Source organism: Anas platyrhynchos, chromosome 1 (assembly GCF_047663525.1).
Source record: "Anas platyrhynchos isolate ZD024472 breed Pekin duck chromosome 1, IASCAAS_PekinDuck_T2T, whole genome shotgun sequence".
Lineage (NCBI taxonomy): Eukaryota > Metazoa > Chordata > Aves > Anseriformes > Anatidae > Anas > Anas platyrhynchos.
In genome coordinates, this window is record NC_092587.1 from 80,546,562 (window position 1) to 80,557,865 (window position 11,304).

The following is an 11,304-nucleotide window of genomic DNA, read 5'->3' on the forward strand; positions in this document are numbered from 1 at the left end:
CAGAGCACAGAGAGGCCCAGCAGGGCTTCTTTTTCCTTCGGGATATCCTTAGGGATACTTACATCCTCCGGAGTTTTCAATCAAGTCACCCCGAGCAGTGCTACAAGCGCCATGTGTGCCTCACGTAGTGGTGACAGAGTAAAGCTTCACGATCTGTCACAGGCAGGGATGCTGACATGATCTGGTGATCCCTTCTGATCTCTGGCTCCATATCAGCAAGTCATGTGCCCTAGTGAGTGTGTTTATTATTATTTATCCCTTTGCTAGCAAATACCAACAGCACAGGCATTTTCACACTCGTTCTCTCTCACCAGGGAAGGATAAACACCACTAATGTATCTTGTGAAGCTGCTTGAAAATGTGCAGAAGAAGATGGTCTGAGTGGCAGTGGTTTAGTTCTTCATCTGTTCTCCTTTGCATCTGTGAGTTTCTGTTTTGCAACAAGCCTCTTGTGAAATGTCCTGACAGGGAAACGATGAAAATTTGTCATCTCCATGTGCTGTGAGAAATACCCCAGCTATGGCTCTGTCTGCACATCACATTCGGTTCCGTGCAGACTGCCCGGCACTGTGGGAGCTGCCCTTGCTCCTCCTCCTGCAGCAGGGCTGTGATTGTAGCCATACCAGTAACGTGGACGGACTCTTGGTGGAGAAGAGCGATGGTGTGGCAGCTATAATGAACCAGGAAGAGCGGGTCAGTCCTGGGACTGCAGGTAACCATAAAGCCTTCCTTTCTGTCCTCCTCTAGGAGAAGGAGAAGGTGGGGGAAAATATGGGGCTGGGATATATAAAGGGCATGGTACCGTGGCTGGCTGTGTACCAGCAGAAAGAACCAGTGCCCATTCTCAGGGTAGAAACCATCTCTTCTGCATGTCTGTAATAATAATAATAATAATAATAATAACTAATAATATTAATAATAATAATTATAATAATAGAACGATTCTTATGAACGAAACATTTTAAAGAAAAGAAAAATAAGAAAAGGGGAAAAGGGAGGGGGAAAGGAAAAAAAGGGAGGAAAACAAACAAATAAAACTAATGAAGGCTATGTGGAAGTGCAGAGGAAAGAAATTACTCTCTACTTCCCACAAACGGGCGATGCTTGACCACATCCTTGAAGCAGGGCCTCAACGCACGTAACCGGTGTTTGGGAGGAGGACCGACGTTTTCACGAGAGCCCAGCCCTCCCTTCTTCTTCCTGTTTCCACCTTTTATTGCTGAGTGTGACATCATATGGTATGGAATATCCCTTCGGTTGGTTTAGGTCAGCTGCCCTGGTGATGTTTCTCTTCCCACTTTTTTGCCCACCCCTAGGAGGGTTAGAGAGAGGCCCGATGCTGTGCCAGCACTGCTCAGCAGCAGACACAACACTCGTGTGATACCACTGCTGTTCCAGCTACAAGCGGAGAGCACAGCACTGTATGGGCTGCTGCAGGGAAAGTGAACATCCCAGCCAGACCCAGTACAGAGGGAGGTAGAGAAAGAGCATTCAGTGAAACACAGGGGTAATGGAGGGCAACCAGGAAGGTGTGCAGGTCAGGAAAGAGGTGTGACGGGAGAAGGAAAGTAGTGCAGCTTGAGAAGATCGCAGCTATGGCTTGTGACATGAAGCAAGAGGGCAGTCCCCGTGTTGCCCTACGCTGCAGGTGTGACCCACTGCCAGTGACAGACAGCACGAGCTGGTTACAGCGCCTGTGGGACCTGCCAGGCCTTGGGACAGGGTTATCAGCAGGCTGTCAGGGCACGCAGCCCCTTGGATTATCCTGCCCCCCGACTCTGGGCCGGGGATTTCCACTCTTGCCTTGTGTTTTTCAGCCCCAGCAGAAGGGAGCAGCTGTTCCCGCCTGAGCCCCTGGGTCTTCCTCGCTTCTGCCCTTGCCGTCAAAACTGCCCTTATGACCGTCGGCCTCGGTGGGTGCCAGGGTCCCTTTACTTCTTCGGGGAGGAAGGGAACGGGGCCTGAAGTTGCCTGGTGTCAGGTGGACAAAGAAAACCCCAGCCTCTTTGCCAGCAGGCGACTGCCCTGCACCCAAACAGCCTGTTCTGCTGCCCCTTTCCCACGCTGCCTCTTAGCTGGGGAGCCGCGTCCCTTGCACAGTTAGCAGGTAGTGTCCTGGCAGGGCCTTCCCACAGCTCCTCTCACTTGCCCACCTGTGCAGATAAAGCCAGTCCTGGGTGAAACCCATCAGTTCCTGCCCTCCCACTGCAACACGGCCGAGAAGTCTCCTTAGTGCCAGACGACGTCTGAGCAGGTTCCCCGAGGGCTGGCTGTTGGCTCTCAGTTCTCCTGGCCGCATTTGTGGTGTCCCTCAGAGCTCCGCGTGACCCTGTTGCAGCCGAGGAGCCAGCATGATCTCCCTGGACATCCTGCTACCAGGGCTGCCCACGGTTGAGCAGAGTGAGGCGTAAATCCTCCAAAATGCTCCAGCTGCATCCCACCCACACCGCCTGGAACAAACAGAAGGGAAATATGTTGCGTGTAGTGTCCTGGAGTATCGTTACTGCTCTGCGATAACTCTCCTGTGGTGTTCAGCTCCCTTGGGTGAGGCCTCAGCACTCAGCAGTTCTTCCCCTCCTTGGTATGTGTGCAAAGGGTGCTCTAAAGCTGCAGAACACAGGCAGATTAAGAGGGAATGCACATTGATATTCCACCTTTACTAGGATGATATCAACTTCTTTGACCTTTTCCTGACCCCATCCTCTAAGGATGTCTTAGCTGGGCTTTGTCAGCTGGGAAAATGAGTCTCAGGCAGCTGAGGTGAGGGGGGCTCATCTGATCAGTGTTTGCCCAAGGGAGGGAGTGACCCGTAGTGGGGAAAGCTGTCTGCTCTTTTCCTCCAGGATACAATTTTCAGGGCTTGTTGGTGTAACCGAGTCTCTGAGGGAGCTCTCAGCCAGAAGGTGGAGGGCAGGACAGCTTGCCCATGAATGAGGATGAAAGGATGACAGTAGCGCCTTCCTTCTCTTTCCTCTCTTCCCAGTTGTTCTCTTTCACAGGAGCTGTGGCCAGTACAAGACTCTGCCTGAGAATGCTCAAGGGTGGCACTGCATCCCCGGTGGATCTGCAAGCCAAAGTGAGTGATGCTAAGAGCCTTGGGAGTGACACTGAGCACGTCCCCAAAATTTATTCTGTTGTAAATCAGCCTTTGAGTTTGGGAACAGGATTGTCAGCCAGAGCTGGATTGCCCTAGGGTAGGAAGATGGAGATGTGAGGAAAGAAAATGCTATGTTTTACAGTCTGACTTAGGATGCTCTGAAAACACGTCCTGGGCCAGTGGAAGGGGGTGGGGTTCTCCATGTCCACCTTCTGATCACTCGTCCCATTCTCTGCCCACATACAGCCCCTCAGCTCCAGTCCAGTTCACAAATCTAGCCAAAAGCACTTCATCCTTTTGTAAGGGATGGCTCAAGCCTGCGCTCTCCAGTGCCAGGGTTTCTGTTTCTACAAATGTATTGGTAAACATTGATCTACTACAGAAGAACACAGGTAAATTAATATTTTTTTTCTACTTCTTCCACTCCCTGGACTCTTCACTCTCTTGATTTGGTGCCAAGAAGGGAATCTGAGACAACTGCTTTGACCCTGATTAGATTTAAACTGTGTGAAATGAGCAGCTTTTCATTTCACAGGGTTGGGAGGGATGTGAAGAGAGCATTGGGTCAAACCCCCCTGCCAAAGCAGATTCCCTAGAGCAGGTTGCCCAGGTAGGCATCCAGATGGGCCTTGAATATCTCCAGAGAAAGGGACTCCACAGCCTCATGCATGGAAGGTGGGAGCTTTTGAAGAGTGTGAGCCCTGAAGCCTATATCCTCACTCTGCTGGGCGAGAATATGTGAGTGCAAGGGACATGGTGAAATATATACCTGTAGGTACTGGAAGAACTAAGCACCTCTCCAGGCAGAAGCATTGCAGGCAGGCAGGTTCGTTGCTTTTCATGTGGTTCTTGCAGCACAAGAATTCTTTGCTTCTGGTTTTGGTTCCTCTGCAGTCTTGCTTTGGACCACAGCCTCCTGGGCCTCTCCTCCCTTCCCTGTTCCTTTCATTTTTCTGGCCCCATATCAGCAGCAGCTGGTTACAGCATTTGGCAGTCACACCTTGATTGCATAGATTAGCACGTAGAGCCCCTGGAGAGCTCCTGTGTGGGGAACCCAAGAAGACAGTCCCTGTGAGGTCTGGGATTCAGGGCAAGCATCTTCATCTCTGCTCAGTGTACCAGAGTGTCTTTGTTGGTTGACTAGACTGGAAGGACTTGTTTGTTGGACATGTTCCATATTGAGCTATATTCTGTGTGTGATAGAAACAGCTTACAGATAGAGGTATATATAACCTGAAAAAAGATAACCTCATGCTTAAAAGAATGTGCCCATGCTTTTCGATCCATCATGAGACTTTCTGCATGTATGGCAAATTTCTAGGAAAACATGCACAGCTTGTGTAAGAAACTACCTGTGTTGGCAGTGAGGCTGCCAGCCTAGTTTACTGTGTATGTTTGTTCCTGTGTATGAGATGAGAGCTAATCACTTGGACAATGCTTTTCTGATGTCATGTCCCCAGAGGAGTGCTGCCAGCTACTTCCCATCTGACTTCCTCAGGAACAGTGAGGCAGAAAGTGCCTCTCCCCAGTGAGAGCTTGAATGGGCACGATAGAACAAGGGAAAAAGCTCTTCAAGCAGGGGCCCTGTGACAGCAATCTGTCAGGGTGTCAATGGTGCTGTTTGTGGAGCACAAAAGAGAGCATTTACCACAGTCCAGAAAAGAGGTGCAATTCAAACCCCTTCCCTGATACTTGGGGTTCTGCGCTGAGCTCACTGAGAAGAGGCACAGCACATCTTGTCCAACACAGGCTCTTCTTCCCCTACAGAGGACAGCTGGAAGTGCTGTCCAGAGGGCTGGACACCCTTTAAAGAAAGCTGCTATTACTTCTCAGATGATCAGATGCCCTGGGATGAGAGCCAGCAGAACTGCAGTGGGATGGGCTCCCAGCTGGTGGTGATCAATACAGAAGCAGAGCAGGTAAGTGCCGGGCTGGGAGAGGGACAGAGCAGCCTGGAGACAGGAGTGCCAGGCCTGGAGGGGTCTCAGAGCCCCTCCTGGCTCCTGCAGTGGAGGGGGGATGTCCTTGCTGCATGCACTCAGCACTGGCTCCAGTCTGACACCAGCTCCACCCCACTGGGACTCCTGCCACCTCCCTCTGTTCAGTCCTGAACTTCATGGACGTTGTACTCTACCTCATTTCCAGGCTTTCCTCTATAAGGAAATACAGATGAAATACCAACAACACGGAATCAATTTATACATCGGTCTGCCAAAACAGGAGTAGGGCCAGTGGCGCTGGGCAGACCAGACTCCCTATAATGAATCAGCAGCGTGAGTATCCCATGACGGAGAGTGTTTGGTGTGGCTCCGGGTAGAGCAAGAGGGTGGAAGAGATGTGAGGGTGTCTGATGAGCATGGGAGGGATATGCCATGGCTGTCTGTGACAGGACAATGATGGAGCTGGCAAGGGCTTTGTAGGATACCAGGTTCCTACCGATCCATCCATGCTGGTTAGTGGTTAGTGATAAGTTATCTGTGACATGGCCATCGGTGCTGTAGGCAGAGAAGAAGCTGCATTTCCTGAGGAGAAATACATGAATTCATACAGGACAAGCCTTGCCTGACCTCCGTACTGCCCCACCACACACATGTGCAGGTGTAGGCACATGGTCTATGTTCCTGTAGGTGTGCAGGTGTAGGCACATGGTCTATGTTCCTGTAGGTGTGCAGGTGTAAGCACATGCTGGGCCAGTGCTGCCATGCTGCAGAAGCGATGGGGTGCTGGAGAGATCACCAGGGCTTGGCTTGCAGATGTTTCTTCTGGAAGAGACGCATCCCCTTCTGGCTGTGAAGTGCCTGGGGTGAGCTGTGGTGAGCAGCTCTGCCCACCAGGACTGAACAGCTCCCTGCTGTGTTGGTTCTAGGAAGAAGTCAGGTTTGCATGTAAGACTGCTGCCAGTGGGATTAGCAGAGTGCGAGGAAGGGTATGACTTCTGTCCATCAAACTGCATCTGGAGTGTCTCCCCTCCAAGCCTTGTGTTGAACGTGTGGCCTTTTCCAGCAATTTGCTTGCAGGGTGCACAGGGGAGTAACATGTCTGTCTCTCTCTCAGGTTCTGGAGGCCTGGGGAGCCAAGTGATAAACATGATGAGCCGTGCGTTCTAATCCATTACCAGAAAGATGTTTTCCGGAACTGGAATGATGTCCAATGCACAATCCACTCTTATCGGATCTGTGAAACTGCAGCAGTAACTCTATGATGGAGGAATCCTCATCCTGAGATTAGCAGCGAACTGGGAAAAACAGAGGGCTGTGTTGGGAGGGGTAGGAGAGCCTTGGAGCATTTGTCTTGCCTCTGCTGGGTGGGATGGTGAGACTGGGAGTGATGTTGCTCTGCACACAGCATCCCTTGTGCATGTGTATTTCTGAAAGTACTATGACCCCTCAAATGCAAACAATAAATGCTAGAGAACTCTGCCTGTGCTTTCTCAGGCTGACCATCCCATCCCATAGTCGTTGATGACAGATTTGGCAATGGAAGCTCCATGCAAGCATGGCAGGTGAAGGTCATGTCTGGGAAATGTGCCAATACCTTTCTTTCAATGCCATTGCCTCCCTGGGACTGACACAGGAGGCTTCGGGGTCATCAAAGCAGTTCCTGGGCTCTTCTGTCAGTCATCCTCTTCTCTCTGTGTGGGTCTGGCAGCTGCTGGCTGAAAAGAGCTGGAGCTCTCCAGAAGGAAGAAGATGCAGGAATGCAAGAAGGATGCTCAGAGCTGCTGTTCCCTTTCTCTCCTTGAGAAGAGGTGTCTGCTTCTTGCTGGGTCATAGAGAGTCCTGTTCAGCATTGGTTTTGCTGAACAAATACTGATTTCCTGTGAAGCAGAAAATACAATATTACACCGATAAAAAAGGCTCTGGGCTCACTCCCCCTCTCTCTCTTTCCCTTTCCCTCTCTAAGCTGAGGTATTTTGCACATGCACGTGCTTCATACCAAGCATGTTGCTGTGCCAGCAAAGAGCCAGAGATGACTACTGCAGTAGAAGTTGCATACACCCAGTGAGTCTTAACGCTTCAGAGATAACCTGTGTGTAACGGTCCTGTCGCACACAGCCAGGGCTCTGGGAGAGAGCGGGCACAGGAAACCAGCTGTGGGGTTTTCATATGTTGCCATGCTGAAGGTCTTACCTGAGAGAGAAACAGGAGCGTGTGCCAGGAGTCTAGCCTGCACATGGTTGACCAGGTATGAGGACATGGCCCCAGCAGCAAAATTAGTAGGTCCTTTGGTCACCCCTCCCACCTCAGACCTAATTCTGGACTCAACAGATGCAGCGGGCGTCCTGGGAGGCTGGCACCTCAGTGGGCCCTGTCAGGGCACACCTGCCCAGGCTGGACGATGCTGGAGAAGAGGCAGGGAGAGGCAGGGCGGTTGCTGCCCGTGAGGGCCCCTCCAGAAGTTCAATGCATATTGCCTTCACTTCCACCCGAGTCTTGCTGCAGACCGTGTGCCCTTGTGCCTCCCATCCTTCTCCACCCCTTTCTGTTTCCTGGTCCCTATGCCCCCACCTCTGTTTGCCTCGGGAAGCATCACCTGCCTCGGTGCTCCCAAACAACCCGTGCCAGTTCCCCAGGCAGCGCCGATGTGCATCTCCTGGCTGTGTTGTTCTGTCCTACCTATAACGTGAGCCGTCCCTCTGTGTCCCAGTGCAGGGGAGAATTTGTACTGGAGAAAAGGTGGCTGACCAGGAGAGTTGGCTTCCTAAACCCATCCATGGGAGTCGTTGTGTGGGTGGTGGCAGAAGCTGCCGAATGCCATAGCCCAGCAGACGCAAGGCGGCTGCATTGCCATGTCCCTAGGTCCAGGCTGTAGCGAGGCTGAGTGTGTACACCAAACAGGCACAGCTGCACACATTCACACAGCGTGTACGTATACAGGTACAAGTATGCATAGCATGCAGACAGACAGATGAGCGCTGCTGAAAAGCACTTACACAATCAGCACCAGCAGCCTCACCCTACTGCCCTCTCTGGCTGCTCAGGGTGAAAGCTTGTTAGCGGAGAATATAAGCTTACATATACAGAGTATGGATCCCTCCAGGTGTAGGATATCCCGAACGAAAGCCCTGGGACAAACAGACACAACGACCAGCGTTCTGTGCCATAAGCCAATTTATTACTGTGTGACATTATCTTATTTAGTGTCAAAGCGTCCCACCCAGGAACCCAGGACGCCTCCCACTGTGCTCGCAGGCACCCCAGACCCCTCCTTTCATGCACGCAGGCACAACCCAGAATAATCCCACACCTCCCCCCTCTTTATGCAGTAACGTACCTCCTTTAACCCGTTACACTAAGCGTGATTTAATCATAATTACTTAGGGACGAGTATCCGTCCCAGGAGCAAGCGGTGACAATGGGAACCCTTCATGATTTTTGGTGACAATGGTCGGCATGCTGCGATTCATTATACTGCTTCTAGCTATTTTTGCTTTAATACATGCATATACTAGCCCTATCCCAACGAATACTATTACTAGTAGCAATATTGTTTGTAAGAGCGATTTAAGCCATCCTTCTAGCTGAAAGCCTAACCCCTCGAGAGTTGCCTCGAGAGTTTTATTTTGTCTTCTACCTGGGCTATTTGGGATATGCCACGTTCTACATCGGCAGTTACATTCGGAAAGTGTATACAACAACGGTCAACCTTATCTTTAAGGTATCCACAGACGCACTGTTTCTTTAACAGAAGCATATCCAGGGCCAATCTATTCTGCAGGGTCATTCTTGTTGTGGCTTGTAACTGTATATTTAATTCCTTAAACCCCTTTTGGTCATGTTGGCCAGTCTATGTACTTGCCCCATCAAATTGTATATCAACTCCCTATTGTGGTAGGAGGCTATCGGGGCAAACGATTCTACCACCCATCCTATTTTTATCCCAGTGGACGGTTCCTGCCACTCATCGTCTTCTTCACTTCTCTTTTTGTCCTTCTCTCTATGAGAGGAGATTTTTTCCAAAGTGGGCAAAGGGTGGGCAATCCTACAGTTATTTCTTTTACTGGGCCATCCAAACTTAAATGAGTCGTCCAAGTTCCATCACTGGTGGCCCACACAAAATGTCCTATGCTTCGTATAGTCGAAGATTTACAATTCACTAAGGTCTTTTCCCTGCCAGTCTGGCTGGCTATATTCCGATTGGTGATACTCATGTTAACTTGTAGAGCTCTGCATGCACATCCGGTGGCTAAGGCTATCTTTACCGGGAGCAGAGATATTGTTTCTAAAGTAGTGTCACAATTGAATATTTGTGTACAATTCCACCACGGGACTGCCTTTACCCTCTCCCGACTACTAGTTTCCCTCTGAGCCGTCTCATATAGTAAACTCTGGTCATTATTCGTCCTTCCTACCCACTGCAAACACCAAGGAGTATTCCCCCCATATTGGTATTTCTGCAGTATATTTAATGCCCATGCTGACTCCCAACCCTCTAATCCTCCTATCTCATTACCTTCTTTACACTTCCATATAACCTTTTACTTTTGTCGTGTGCATGGTGCATCATACTCACACATCCCTAGTCGTCCATCCTCGTTGTCTAGGTCCGTAAATATGTTATTTCTTTCCTTTTGACGCCCAGAATAAAGGCGAATCTGACACTCTCTATAAAACCCTTCCAGCATTTCTGTCTCTATGACCATTTCCGATTCACATTGGATTGTTTTGTTTTTCTCAATCTGGGGTATCAGTGATGTGATTATACCTCAGGGTATAGGATCTCCTGCGGATTTAGGTATAGGTAAACAAGCGGTCACTTGACTCACATTCTGCATTTTTGCGAAATCTCTATTTAACCCTATCATTAAATTTTCCTCTTGATTGCTCCTTGCTTGCTGTGTGCACTGAACTAACCTTTTATCTCTCATTTTTAACAACACCGGAATTTTATAGACTCCTCGGGTTGCTCGTGGGCTGCGAGCAGTGCGATGTGGCCACAATAGCAGACCCATAGAGCACAAACCAAGTGTCGTGTTAGCTGGAATCACCTTCCAAGCACGTTCCTGAGAACAGAGCAACCAATAGGGGTTAGGTAAATGCCAATGAGCAGAGTTCGAAACATGCGCGACGCGGACCGATTGATAAAGGGCCGTCGCACGGCTATTTACAGTCCAAGCATCCCCAGGGAAGAAGTCCACCGGTGCAGGAGCTTGGCCCGGTGACCCCACCCACAACCAGGCCACCGACTGATTGCGCACTGTGGTCTTAACTGTCCATGGCAGAACGGTCACATCCGCTACTGTCCCATTGTCCCAAATGTCAATGGAGCCACACAATTGTGCCGTCGGCAGAACGGTTTCTTTTCCGTCCTCCGTCGCATGTGTGGTGCTGTCCGATGACAAGAGTGTTTCATGTCTCAGATTGATACCTGCCTGCATGGTGGCATTGATACGGATGGTAGTCAGCTTCCTTCCCCGGCAAGTAACAGGCGGGAACAACCCATGAAGTGTCCCGTTGAGTACTGGCTCAGCAGACCGTAGGTTGTAAGCGTATGGCATTGTAAACAGCGGAGCGGTCCGGTAGCCCACAGCATACTCCTGCCAGTAGCCCCCGTACACTGCAGGGCATAAGGCGAGGACAAGCAGGAGTCGCTGTAAAGGGAAGAAAGTTACTTACTCATTTCCTGTTCCTTTGAGTCCACCTGCTCAGGGAACGGCTGTTCCTTTGAGTCCACCTGCTCAGGGAATGGACGTACCCATCGGGCTGGAACCCATCGAACCCCCGATGGTAGTTGTAAACAGGCGTAACCCCGACCCATAACTAACACGGGTACCGGATCCCGATTCCACGGCCCACCGCCCAGGCGTACCTGAACAACCCCTAAAGGTACGCGTTCTGTCACAGCATGGTCTGCGGATCGACCTTCCAAATGATTTAAACTAAAAAGGGCCTTTAATAACAAAGCGTGCGGACAGGAATCTCCATAGCCAGTCGCCTCCATTCCCCCCTCTTTAAGGGCATCGAGGAGAGCTTTCAAAGCCAGATGAGTACGCTCAATAATGGCTTGCCCAGTAGAATTATGCGGAATACCCAAGGTATGAGTGATGCCCCAGGTACAACACCATTGGCCAAAGAGCTGACTAGTGTAGCCTGGACCATTATCTGTTTTTAGAGTGTGCGGGATGCCCATGACCGCAACTGCAATGCGCAGGGCATGAATGCACTCTTGAGCTTTCTGTGCTGTGAGAGCAGTAGCCCACATCATAC

The 11,304-nt window shown here is 50.5% G+C and overlaps 1 pseudogene; it reads left to right on the forward strand.

Annotated features, from left to right (window-relative positions):
• Positions 1-269: 269 nt before the first annotated feature.
• On the forward strand, positions 270-6,513 carry LOC119717058 (C-type lectin domain family 6 member A-like; annotated as a pseudogene).
• The last annotated feature ends 4,791 nt before the right edge of the window (positions 6,514-11,304 follow it).